Source organism: Doryrhamphus excisus, chromosome 7 (assembly GCF_030265055.1).
Source record: "Doryrhamphus excisus isolate RoL2022-K1 chromosome 7, RoL_Dexc_1.0, whole genome shotgun sequence".
NCBI lineage: Eukaryota > Metazoa > Chordata > Actinopteri > Syngnathiformes > Syngnathidae > Doryrhamphus > Doryrhamphus excisus.
Window position 1 is genome coordinate 488,971 of NC_080472.1, and position 14,045 is coordinate 503,015.

A 14,045-nucleotide genomic window follows, 5' to 3' on the forward strand; every position below is an offset into this window, starting at 1 on the left:
ATTAATTCCTTCCGGAATGTCCGACTCTAACCAAAACAGATAAATTATTCATGCGATTAAAACGTCAAAAATAGCTGCTCCACTGTCTGGTCTGGTCCCACCTGATTGACACTGCAGTATGTGTGCAACAATATACAGTGGAACCTTGGTTAGCATCATTAATTCTTTCCAAAATGTCCGACTCTAACCAAAACAGATAAATTAATCATGCGATTAAAACGTCAAAAGATCAAAAGATAGCTACTACATCACTGTCTGGTCTGGTTCCACTTGATTGACACTGCAGTAAATGTGCAACAATATACTGTGGAACCTTGGTTAGCATAATCAATTCCTTCCAAAATGTCCAACTCTAACCAAAACAGATAAATTAGTCATGCAATTAAAACGTCAAAAATAGCTGCTCCACTGTCTGGTCTGGTTCCACTTGATTGACACTGCAGTATGTGTGCAACAATATACAGTGGAACCTTGGATAGCATTAATTCCATCCAGAATGTCCGACTCTAACCAAAACAGATATATTAATCATGCAATTAAAACGTCAAAAGATAGCTGCATCACTGTCTGTCTGGTTTCACTTGATTAACACTGCAGTAAATGTGCAACAAAATACAGTGGAACCTTGGTTAGCATCATTAATTCCTTCCAGAATGTCCGACTCTAACCAAGACAGATAAATTAATCATCGATTAAAACGTCAAAAATAGCTGCTCCACTGTCTGGTCTGGTTCCACTTGATTGACACTGCAGTATGTGTGCAACAATATACAGTGGAACCTTGGTTAACATTATTAATTCCTTCCAGAATGTCCGACTCTAACCAAGACAAATAAATTAATCATCGATTAAAATGTCAAAAATAGCTGCTCCACTGTCTGGTCTGGTTCCACTTGATTGACACTGCAGTACGTGTGCAACAATATACAGTGAAACCTTGGTTTGCATTAATTTCTTCCAGAATGTCCGACTCTAACCAAACCAGATAAATTAATCGTGTGATTAAAACGTCAAAAATAGCTGCTCCACTGTCTGGTCTGGTTCCACTTGATTGACACTGCAGTATGTGTGCAACAAAATACAGTGGAACCTTGGTTAGCATCATTAATTCCTTCCAGAATGTCCGACTCTAACCAAGACAGATAAATTAATCATCGATTAAAACGTCAAAAATAGCTGCTCCACTATCTGGTCTGGTTCCACTTGATTGACACTGCAGTATGTGTGCAACAATATACAGTGGAACCTTGGTTAACATTATTAATTCCTTCCAGAATGTCCGACTCTAACCAAAACAGATAAATTAATCATGCGATTAAAATGTCAAAAATAGCTGTTTGCAGTATGTGTGCAACAATATACAGCGGAACCTTGGTTATCATCATTCATTCCTTCCAGAATGTCCGACTCTAACCAAGACAGATAAATTAATCATGCGATTAAAATGTCAAAAATAGCTGTTTGCAGTATGTGTGCGACAATATACAGTGGAACCTTGGTTAGCATCATTAATTCCTTCCAGAATATCCAACTCTAACCAAGACAGATAAATTAATCATGCGATTAAAGTGTCAAAAATAGCTGTTTGCAGTATGTGTGCAACAATATACAGTGGAACCTTGGTTAGCATCATTAATTCCTTCCAGAATGTCCGACTCTAACCAAGACAGATAAATTAATCATGCGATTAAAATGTCAAAAATAGCTGTTTGCAGTATGTGTGCGACAATATACAGTGGAACCTTGGTTAGCATCATTAAATCCTTCCAGAATGTCCGACTCTAACCAAAACAGATGCTAACCAAATGTGTTTTCCCCATTAGAAATGCAGTGTAGCCTTGGTTAGGATGTTTTTTTTTGGTTTAACCACAGAAAACCAAAAAAACTATTTCCATTGCTGTCTTACTTCGGGTCCAACTCTTAGTGGGGGCCTGAATACTTAAAGCAAAACATACTGTTTGCAGTATGTGTGCAACAATACAGCGGAACCTTGGTTAGCATCATTAATTCCTTCCAGAATATCCGACTCTAACCAAGACAGATAAATTAATCATGCGATTAAAATGTCAAAAATAGCTGTTTGCAGTATGTGTGCGACAATATACAGTGGAACCTTGGTTAGCATCATTAAATCCTTCCAGAATGTCCGACTCTAACCAAAACAGATAAATTAATCATGCGATTAAAATGTCAAAAATAGCTGTTTGCAGTATGTGTGCGACAATATACAGCGGAACCTTGGTTATCATCATTAATTCCTTCCAGAATGTCCGACTCTAACCAAAACAGATGCTAACCAAATGTGTTTTCCCCATTAGAAATGCAGTGTAGCCTTGGTTAGGATGTTTTTTTTTGGTTTAACCACAGAAAACCAAAAAAACTATTTCCATTGCTGTCTTACTTCGGGTCCAACTCTTAGTGGGGGCCTGAATACTTAAAGCAAAACATACTGTTTGCAGTATGTGTGCAACAATACAGCGGAACCTTGGTTAGCATCATTAATTCCTTCCAGAATATCCGACTCTAACCAAGACAGATAAATTAATCATGCGATTAAAATGTCAAAAATAGCTGTTTGCAGTATGTGTGCGACAATATACAGTGGAACCTTGGTTAGCATCATTAAATCCTTCCAGAATGTCCGACTCTAACCAAAACAGATAAATTAATCATGCGATTAAAATGTCAAAAATAGCTGTTTGCAGTATGTGTGCGACAATATACAGCGGAACCTTGGTTATCATCATTAATTCCTTCCAGAATGTCCGACTCTAACCAAAACAGATGCTAACCAAATGTGTTTTCCCCATTAGAAATGCAGTGTAGCCTTGGTTAGGATGTTTTTTTTGGTTTAACCACAGAAAGCCAAAAAACTATTTCCATTGCTGTCTTACTTCGGGTCCAACTTTTAGTGGGGGCCTGAATACTTAAAGCAAAACAAATGCAGAGAGAAAAAGGACTGTGACTTAGTTATTTACAACACCACCTACTTAACACTCAGCGGGAACGTGTCAAAACACAAAATTCCAGTATTTCCTCGGAACAGATCCGCTACAAGCGACTTGTGTTTCTGCTGTGCAGACAAATAAGAGATGACTAATGTGACTAAAGTGCTTTTATCACGGCTTGCGATCATCTGCCGTACTTTGAACGCATCGTCCAAACGCTCCTGATTTTACGGTGCCGGTCCGATGAAATGCAAACAAATGCATCCTTCCGAGTACATTGAATTCCATTGTAAAAGACAGAGGCTAAAACGTATACGCTTAGCGCTGGATGCTAATGAAGTGTAATAAAAGATGACCTTCATCCAAGTCCTTGGTTATTTCATTTACGACACGTTTTACAACTCTAAGCACAGCAAAGTATGTTAGCTTCAAGTATTCCTGCTACGCTAATAGCTTTAAGACATTCCTCGCTATATCCGCATTCCAATAGCACTCCCTAACTATATCGTGGTAGGGGTGGTTGCAGGTACCGATCCATATCGGCCGATACTCGCCTTAAAAACGCACATGAGCGCTTATGGTGTATTATAGTCAAAACATATTGAAATGCTAGTGATAGTGATAGTGAGGAGAGGGGGAAAAAAAATTCTCCTCCTATTCTGTGTGGAAGTGGTAAATTTGTGTCTTCTTTCTCATAAAAAATAAAAAATAAAAAATAAAAAATAAAAAATAAAAAATAAAAAATAAAAAATAAAAAATAAAAAATAAAAAAAAATACATTTTAGAAAGTTATAAACAGGTTTTCTATGCTTTAACTACAAAAAATATTTCATTCGTTAACATTGAATCCATTCATTTATAGTGGTTGGGTCCGGAACCAATTAACAGCGATAAACAAGGGAGACTGTGAGACCAAAAAAAAGCAGTAATGTGTGGATAAGGAGAGGGGGAAAAAAAATTCTCCTCCTATTCTGTGTGGAAGTGGTAAATTTGTGTCTTCTTTCTCCTTTAAATAAAAAATAAAAAATAAAAAATAAAAAATAAAAAATAAAAAATAAAAAATAAAAAATAAAAAATAAAAAATAAAAAATAAAAAATAAAAAATAAAAAATAAAAAATAAAAAATAAAAAATAAAAAATAAAAAATAAAAAAAAAATAAAAAAAATAAAAAATAAAAAAAATATATACATTTTAGAAAGTTATAAACAGGTTTTCTATGCTTTAACTACAAAAAAATATTTCATTCGTTAACACTGAATCCATTCATTTATAGTGGTTGGGTCCGGAACCAATTAACAGCGATAAACGAGGGAGACTGTGAGACCAAAAAAAAGCAGTAATGTGTGGATAAGGAGAGGGGGAAAAAAAATTCTCCTCCTATTCTGTGTGGAAGTGGTAAATTTGTGTCTTCTTTCTCCTTTAAAAAAAATAAAAAATAAAAAATAAAAAAAATACATTTTAGAAAGTTATAAACAGGTTTTCTATTCTTTAAATACAAAAAATATTTCATTTGTTAACATTGAATCCATTCATTTATAGTGGTTGGGTCCGGAACCAATTAACAGTGATAAACGAGGGAGACTGTGAGACCCAAAAAAAATAAAATAATTCCTGTCCACCATTGGAACACATTTACAGCAACACACACAACGACTATATATACCTTGTTTATGTCTTATGTTATATTTTCTCTTATTATGTCCACTATAGTCCATAATGCCAGTATGAAGGTGATTATAGGGGTGTTACGTTATGTTTAGAGGGCTCTCAATGTTCCAAAACATATTGAAAAAAAGTCTTTAGACAGGTTTTATATCCTTTAACTACAAAAATATTCAAAATAATGAATTGTACTTCATGTACTTCACTGATCCTCCTTGTGGTCTATCAATTAGACTTCTATTAGTACTATTAACTACTACTACTACTATGTACGTATGACGGGGGGTACATAAAAGTCGAGTCCTTATGGATGCAAAGAGCATACATTTTATGAAAAGACATACGTGCACATCCCCGTGTGCACGTGAGCAGTGCCTTTGTGGGCCACACAGTAGTACAGCTGTGTGCCGGGCCCCGACCCGTACCCACGTGACCCCCGACAACAATGATGTAACAACAATGACAGGCCTCCCAGTCCGTCATTAGCGGGACGCTTCACAGCATCTGAAATGCCAGACACGGACTTCATCCAATAAAAAAAAACAAAAACATGATAGTTCTTAGCGGGGCTGGACGGCGTTCGAGTGGTTAGCGAGCAGACCTGACAGCTAGGAGACCAGGGTTCAATTCCACCCTCGGCCATCTCTGTGTGGAGTTTGCATGTTCATCCAGAAGTCAGAATTTTCCAAGAAAAAAAATTGTAATATTACGAGAATAAAGTCATCAATTTACAAGAAAAAAAAGAAAACAAATTTATGGTGCATAGAGTCAGAATTTTCAAAGAAAAAAATTGTAATATTACGAGAATAAAGTCATCAATTTACAAGAAAAAAAAACAAATTTATGGAGCATAAAGTCAGAATTTTCAAAGAAAAAAACTTTGATATTACAAGAATAAAGTCATCAATTTACAAGAAACAAAACATAGATTTATGGAGCATAAAGTCAGAATTTTCAGAGAAAAAAATTGTAATATTACAAGAATAAAGTCATCAATTTACAAGAAAAAAAAACTAATTTATGGAGCATAAAGTCAGAATTTTCCAAGAAAAAAAATGTAATATTACGAGAATAAAGTCATCAATTTACAAGAAAAAAAACATAAATTTATAGACCATAAAGTCGGATTTTCCAAGAAAAAAAACAAATTCATGGAGCATAAAGTCAGAATTTTCCAAGAAAAAAAAAATTAATATTACGAGAAAAAAGTCATCAATTTACCAAAAAAAACCCCACAAATTTATGGAGCATAAAGTCTGAATTTTCCAAGAAAAAAATATTATATTACGAGAATGAAGTCATCAATTTACAAAAAAACCCAACATAAATTTATGGAGCATAAAGTCAGATTTTTCCAAGAAAAAAAAAATAATATTACGAGAAAAAAGTCATCAATTTACAAGAAAAAAAACATAAATTTATGGAGCATAAAGTCTGAATTTTATAAGAAAATAAGGTAATATTACGAGAATAAAGTCATCAATTTACAAGAAAAAAAACATAAATTTATGGAGCATAAAGTCCAAATTTTCAAAGAAAAAAATGGTACTATTACGAGAATAAAGTCATCAATTTACAAGAAAAAAACATAAATTTATGGAGCATAAAGTCAGAATTTTCAAAGAAAAAAAATGTAATATTACGAAAATAAAGTCATCAATTTACAAGCCGAGCCGAGCCGAACGCTGGCACAGCGGCCGTGGAAGCTCCTTCCATTCCACATTGTGTGCGTCTTGCAAACACGGACACTCTCAACAGTCCTTACCGACAGGTTTGAAAACAAACAGTTTTGAAAAACCTTTATCGGTAATGACAGAGAAAAGCAAACACAGCAGTGATGAATGATGCCGCTACTGTTGCAGGCCTTTGTAGACCTTTCTGCATAGAACAACAACATTGTGATTGAGTGTGTAGCAAATGCTACATATGGAAGCCTTCAAGGGATTCACGCATTTACACTAATACAAACCCCAGACCATCACACTACCACCGCTACGTTTTACTGTTGCTATGATGTTCTTATTATGAAGTGTGGCGTATCCATACGTCCACATACTGCATGCATGTGCTGAGGTCATAAAGAATGTGGAGAGCAAGTGTTGACGACACAGCAAGATGGTCGCCATGGTTAACTTTTTCATGTAAGTTGTAAATTTACATGAAAAAAGTAATCAATTTACAAGAAAAAAAACATAAATTTATAAAGTATAAAATCTGAATTTTCCAAGAAAAAAAAATTAATATTACGAGAATGAAGTCATAAATTTACAAGAAAAAAAACATTTATGGAGCATAAAGTCAGAATTTTCCAACAACAAAATTGTAATATAAGGAGAATAAAGTCATCAATTTACAAGAAAAAAAATATAAATTTATGCAGCATAAAGTCAGATTTTTCCAATAATTTTTTTTTAATATTATGAGAAAAAAGTCATCAATTTAGAAGAAAAAAAAAACGTAAATTTATGCAGCATAAAGTCAGATTTTTCCAATAATTTTTGTTTAATATTATGAGAAAAAAGTCATCAATTTAGAAGAAAAAAAACATAAATTTATGGAGCATAAAGTCAGATTTTTCCAAGAATGTTTTATTAATATTACGAGAAAAAAGTCATCAATTTACAAGAAAAAATCATAAATTTATGGAGCATAAAGTCAGATTTTTCCAAGAAGTTTTTTTTATATTATGAGAAAAAAAGTCATTCATGTACAACAAAAAAACATAAATTTATGGAGCATAAAGTCTGAATTTTCAAAAAAAAAAAATTGTAATATTACGAGATTAAAGTCATCAATTTACAAGGAAAAAAAACATAAATTTATGGAGCATAAAGTCAGATTTTTCCAAGAAACAAATTGTAATATTACGAGAATAAAGTCAATCAATTTACAAGAAAAAAAACATAAATTTATGGAGCATAAAGTCAGATTTTTCCAAGAATTTCTTTTTAATATTATGAGAAAAAAGTCATTCATTCACAACAAAAAAACATACATTTATGGAGCATAAAGTCTGAATTTTCCAAGAAAAAAATTGTAATATTACGAGAATAAAGTCATTAATTTACAAGAAAAAAAAACATAAATTTATTGAGCATAAAGTCAGAATTTTCCAAGAAAAAAATTGTAACATTACGAAAACAAAGTCATCAATTTACAAGAAAAAAAAACATAACTTTATGGAGCATAAAGTCTGAATTTTCCAAGAAAAAATTGTAATATTACGAGAATAAAGTAATCAATTTACAAGAAAAAAAAAACATAAATTTATGGAGCATAAAGTCTGAATTTTCCAAATAAAAGAATTCAATGTTACGAGAATAAAGTCATCAATTTACAACAAAAAAAAAACATACATTTATGGCGCATAAAGTCAGAATTTTCCAAGAAAAAAATTGCAATATTACGAGAATAATAACGAGAAAATTATCGGAAATTTTATTAAAATAAATAATAATGTTATAATAAATAATAAAATAATTTAATAAATATAAAACTTTATTTTCAAAATGTCACTATTTTTCCCCCCAACATAGAAATAACTGGTAAATACGTCAACGGTCCGAGACCCGCAATTCGGAATGACGGAAGGAACGTCACAAGTCAGCAGGAAGCCGTCCATCCTTTCTACGGTCCACCCTCCTCCCATTCTTCCGTCTCCCCACCCTTATGCTCTCTCCTTCTCCTTTCCTACCCACACACTCATTCACTATTCATATTTTAGAGGACATTTGTGAGCATGGAAACCAGCGAGGGCATCTGCACCATTTTGGGTACGGACGGAGGAAACCTACATTTTCTCCTCTCGCCTTCCCGGCCGGTCCCCTTCCTCTTTTCTTATCTAACAAAGCCAGATTTTGGTTTTGGTTTACCACTGCTCATCTTTTTTTAGACCAAAAGCCATGTGCCACTCACTCCTACTCTCCCTCTGCCTCTTTCTCCATCTTTTTCTCCCACCGCCAACCCACTCAATCCTTTTCACCTCCTTCCTCTCTGGTTTTCTCGTGTTTCAGCCTGTGCCTGTTTGTGTATACGAGATGGTGAGCTGCCAACCCTGTCTGCAGTTTTGACGACCACAAAACTATCTGGTTAAATACTGGAAAAAGTCATCATCATCAACAGCACCGTGACACAAAGCGTACAGTGGTTCCCAAATTTACCCAATTTCACCTCAATGGTCCAAAGATGATCTTCCAGATGAAAATGCTTCTTCAGAGTCAACGGCTGATGACATCATAAACGGGCGACAGAACTTGAGGATGGGGGATTAATTTCCATTTTTCGTTTCCTCGCTCACGGGACCGTTTTTGCGCAGTGTGCAGTGGAACCTTGGTTAGCATCATTCATTTGTTCGACTCAAACCAAAACGGACTCTAACCAAAGCAACTTTTTCCTCATAGGAAATAATGAAAATGCAATTCATCTGCACCAGGCACCCGAAAATGTTAACACAAAACACATTTTATAAACAATAATTATGGTTTTATATATGCAGAAAAATATGCAAAAATAATTCCAAATGGAAAAAAAATGGATGGGGGAGGTGCAGGGGGGGGGGGGGGCATACACAAAACCATCACTTAACACTGACCATATATACAGTGACCATCACCTTGGTTAGTATTATTCATTTGTTCGACTCAAACCAAAACGGACTCTAACCAAAGCAACTTTTTCCTCATAGGAAATAATGAAAATGCAATTCATCTGCACCAGGCACCCAAAAATGTTAACACAAAACACATTTTATAAACAATAATTATGGTTTTATATATGCAGAAAAATATGCAAAAATAATTCCAAATGTAAAAAAATGGATGGGGGGTGCGGGGGGGGGGGGGTGCATACACAAAATCATCACTTAACACTGACCATATATACAGTGACCATCACCTTGGTTAGCATCATTCATTTGTTCGACTCAAACCAAAACGGACTCTAACCAAAGCAACTTTTTCCTCATAGGAAATAATGAAAATGCAATTCATCTGCACCAGGCACCCAAAAATGTTAACAGAAAACACATTTTTATAAACAATAATTATGGTTTTATATATGCAGAAAAATATGAAAAAAATAATTCCAAATGGAAAAAAATGGATGGCGGGGGGGCATACACAAAACCATCACTTAACACTGACCATATATACAGTGACCATCACCTTGGTTAGCATCATTCATTTGTTCGACTCAAACCAAAACGGACTCTAACCAAAGCAACTTTTTCCTCATAGGAAATAATGAAAATGCAATTCATCTGCACCAGGCACCCAAAAATGTTAACACAAAACACATTTTATAAACAATAATTATGGTTTTATATATGCAGAAAAATATGCAAAAATAATTCCAAATGGAAAAAAAATGGTTGGGGGGTGCGGGGGGGGGGGGGGGGGGCATACACAAAACCATCACTTAACACTGACCATATATACAGTGACCATCACCTTGGTTAGTATTATTCATTTGTTCGACTCAAACCAAAACGGACTCAAACCAAAGCAACTTTTTCCTCATAGGAAATAATGAAAATGTTTTATATATGCAGAAAAATATGCAAAAATAATTTCAAATGGAAAAAAATGGAAGGGGGGGGGAGCATACACAAAACCATCACTTAACACTGACCATCACCTTGGTTAGCATCATTCATTCGTTCCAGAAGGTCCGACTCAAACCAAAACAGACTCTAACCAAAGCAACTTTTTCCTCATAGGAAATAATGCAAATGCAATTATTCTGCACTAGTCTTTGCAGATTTTCTTTTCGGGATTTTATGAATTTATACCAATAATATTTTGACAACTTTAGTTTTCTTTGTTTTTCATAAGTATAAAATAAAAATTCCATATTTTGTCTTATTTTTCCTCATATTACAAATTTATTCTCCTAAAACTGCTGCGACTGTTTTCTTTTTTTTCTGTAAATATTTTGAATTTTGCAGCTTTTTTAATTTTTGCTGCTAATTTTTAAATTCTCCAAATATTTTCTTTCTTTTTTTGGGAAATTTTCTTCTCGTAGTATTATGACTTCAGTCCCGTAATATTTTGACTTTGTTCCCATAATATTATAACTTCATAACTCCAAGCTAACTTTCCAAAAATGTGAACCCTATTTGTTTCTCATAATAAACAAAATAATAATACATTTATTCTCATAAAATTACAAACATTTCTCAGTAGTTTTTTTCCCTCTTAATATTTCATAAACTGAAACAATAAGCTTCAGTCTATTATGAACATAAACATCAACTACTATATGATGTGTGTCGTCTTGTCTGCGGTTCCCAATCCTGAATAGCACGTTCACAAACACTAAGTGTTTAAAATAAACGTTTGGATGCTAAACAAATGTTTCACTGTTGCACTCAGAAACAAGCTAACACAATCAGGTGTTTAGTAACGTACCACTTTTGTGTGTAACAGTGAAGGTTTCACAATTGTTCCGTGTTGTTTGTCTTCCCTTTAATTCGGTGACTTGTTGTCCCACAATGACAGCAAACACACTAGACCAGGGGTCTCAAACACGCGGCCCGCGGGCCAAATGTGGCCCGTATGACAAAAGTTTGAGGCCCCCGCCTTGATATGAAAGTTTAATGTTAGTGCCGCCCGCGCAAGTTTGATATGGATGCTGTATGGCAGGGGTCTCAAACACACGGCCCGCGGGCCAAATGTGGCCCGCAGGACACTAGTTTGAGGCCCCCGCCTTGATATGAAAGTTTAATGTTACTGCGCCCGCGCAAGTTTGATATGGATGCTGTATGGCAGGGGTCTGAAACACGCGGCCCGCGGGCCAAATGTGGCCCGCAGGACACTAGTTTGAGGCCCCGCCTTGATATGAAAGTTTAATGTTAGTGCGGCCTGCGCAAGTTTGATATGGATGCTGTATGGCAGGGGTCTCAAACACACGGCCCGCGTGCCAAATGTGGCCCGCAGGACACTAGTTTGAGGCCCCCGCCTTGATATGAAAGTTTAAAACACACGGCCCGCTTGTGAAAATTTTTTGAAATTTTTTTTAGTCAGGAACTAATATTTTCCTGAAACTTACCTATGTGCTAATTACTACAGAACGGAAAACGGTAGAAAGAAACTTTTTTCACCCTTGTTTTGCGTCGTTTATTTTGGTATACTTGTGAAAATTTTTTGAATTTTCTTTTTTTTTTAGTCGGGAACTAATATTTTCCTGAAACTTACCTGTGTGCTAATTACTACAGAATGGAAAACTGTAGAAATAAACTTTTTTCCCCCTTGTTTTGCGTCGTTTATTTTGGTATATTTGTGAAAATTTTTTGAATTTTTTTTTTTTTAGTCGGGAACTAATATTTTCCTGAAACTTACCTGTGTGCTAATTACTACAGAACGGAAAACGGTAGAAATGAACTTTTTTCCCCCTTGTTTTGCGTCGTTTATTTTGGTATACTTGTGAGAAAAAAAATTTTAGTCGGGAACTAATATTTTCCTGAAACTTACCTTTGTGCTAATTACTACAGAACGGAAAACGGTATAAAGAAACTTTTTCCCCCTTGTTTTGCGTCGTTTATTTTGGTATACTTGTGAAAAAAACATTTTTAGTCGGGAACTAATATTTTCCTGAAACTTACCTTTGTGCTAATTACTCCAGAACGGAAAACGGTATAAAGAAACTTTTTCCCCCTTGTTTTGCGTCGTTTATTTTGGTATACTTGTGATTTTTTTTTTTTAGTCGGGAACTAATATTTTCCTGAAACTTGTGTGCTAATTACTATAGAACGGAAAACGGTAGAAACAAACCTTTTTTTTTTCCTGATGAAAGACGGGCGTCTAATATCTTTTTTTTGGCTAGGTTCCATATTTATGTCGCTAAGAACACAATGTCTAAAATGACCACTGCGGAACGTCGCTACGACGATATCGCCGATGGAACCTCACAGAACCTACCCCCTGACCAGCAAGTGTTTGTTAGTAACATTTTAAGTTCATGTATTTTTTTTTTAATGCAGTAATAGTTTTAACCGGACCACAAATTGACAAGTGAACACACCGCGTGTTTCAATAAAAAAAACAACAAGTCTCGAACACAAGCAAGTATCTTCTGTGTACATTACTGACAACAACTGCTCAGGGTGTCATCGTGCAGGCCTTGATGGGGTGGGATGTGGCCTACAAACGTGCCCACCCAATCAATAACCATGCATGTCCGATACCCAAACCCCGAATGTGTCAATTGATCCGAGATCGGGATGCCTCACCTGTGTTTTGACGCTGCCGTGACTCGAACCACTGCATCGGTTCCCTTTCCTCGCCCATATCCCCCCCACCACCTGGACTGGAGAACCGCTTCGTCAGCCTCGTTCTCCCGACTCAAGAAAGATGCAGGGGACGAGTCCGTGAACGCGTCGCCGTTAGATTTGTATTGTTATTTTTTTTGTTAAGACAGCCGAACCGCTAAAGAATGAATGGGCTAATCAGATGGAGAAGTGGTTGCTGCGTGTCATGGTAATCAAACCGTTGAAAGAGCAACACGTCTTCGGCTGTGGAGGCTCCTTCTGTGTCTTTTTCAATGCCACTGAAAAGAAAGGGAAGAAGAAGAAAAAAAAAATCCACAAGCACAAGCAGGGTCCTCGACTAGCTTGCCCGCGTCCACATTGAAGTCAGCGGCGTGTACGAGAGCACCAGCCGCCGGACAACTCCCGAATCTCGGCAAGGAAAACACGGGGAGAACCGGAGAACCGGCCCACCTCCCCGGTACATATCTACGAATTACGGAGCAAGAAGCAACCCCCCTTCCGCGTTCCACTGCGCATATCACGTACCGCGTTGTGATGGCGCATACCTGACTCGCTTATTGCGGAGGAAGGGCGCCACTGGTGGTTTGTGAGGGGTTGGGCGGATCGATACAAGTGAAGATGGTGTCGATATCTGGCGTAGTGGAGGAATCGGATCGATACAAGTGTGATGAGAATGATATTTTCCAGTTCTCGTCTGCTTTTATTTTCATAAACTTGTTGTTTTATTCTTGAACTATTCACAGATTAATTATTGGCAGCATGTTGTACAAATAAAATTAAGAAAAAATAGAAATATAATATAAAAAATGGAAATATAGCTACAATGTAAACAATAAATTCATTTAATTATTTTTCATAAATTAAAACAAATACAATTCAAAGAAAAAAGGTTAAAATATTTTGAATAATTATATTTTTATTTGATTTACTTGTTGGGAAAATATAGATATAATGTAAACAAACAATGCAATTATTTTTGCATTAATTCATTAATTTATTTCTTAATTAAAACAAATACAAACCAAAGAGAAAAGGTTAAAATATTTTGAATAATTATATTTTTATTTGATTTACTTGTTGGGAAAATATAGATATAATATAAACAAACAATGCAATTATTTTTGCATTAATTCATTAATTTATTTCTTAATTAGAACAAATACAATCC

At 35.3% G+C, this 14,045-nt stretch overlaps 1 protein-coding gene across 2 annotated transcripts in view; it reads right to left on the bottom strand.

Moving 5' to 3' along the window:
- The window catches only part of dagla (diacylglycerol lipase, alpha), a 51,088-nt gene extending 37,644 nt beyond the window's left edge, over window positions 1-13,444 (bottom strand). For both annotated transcript variants that reach the window (XM_058077474.1, XM_058077473.1), the window contains exon 1: window positions 12,839-13,444. The gene's annotated coding sequence lies outside the window, so the exon portion shown is untranslated. The remainder of the gene's footprint in view (window positions 1-12,838) is intronic.
- Between the last annotated feature and the right edge of the window lie 601 nt (window positions 13,445-14,045).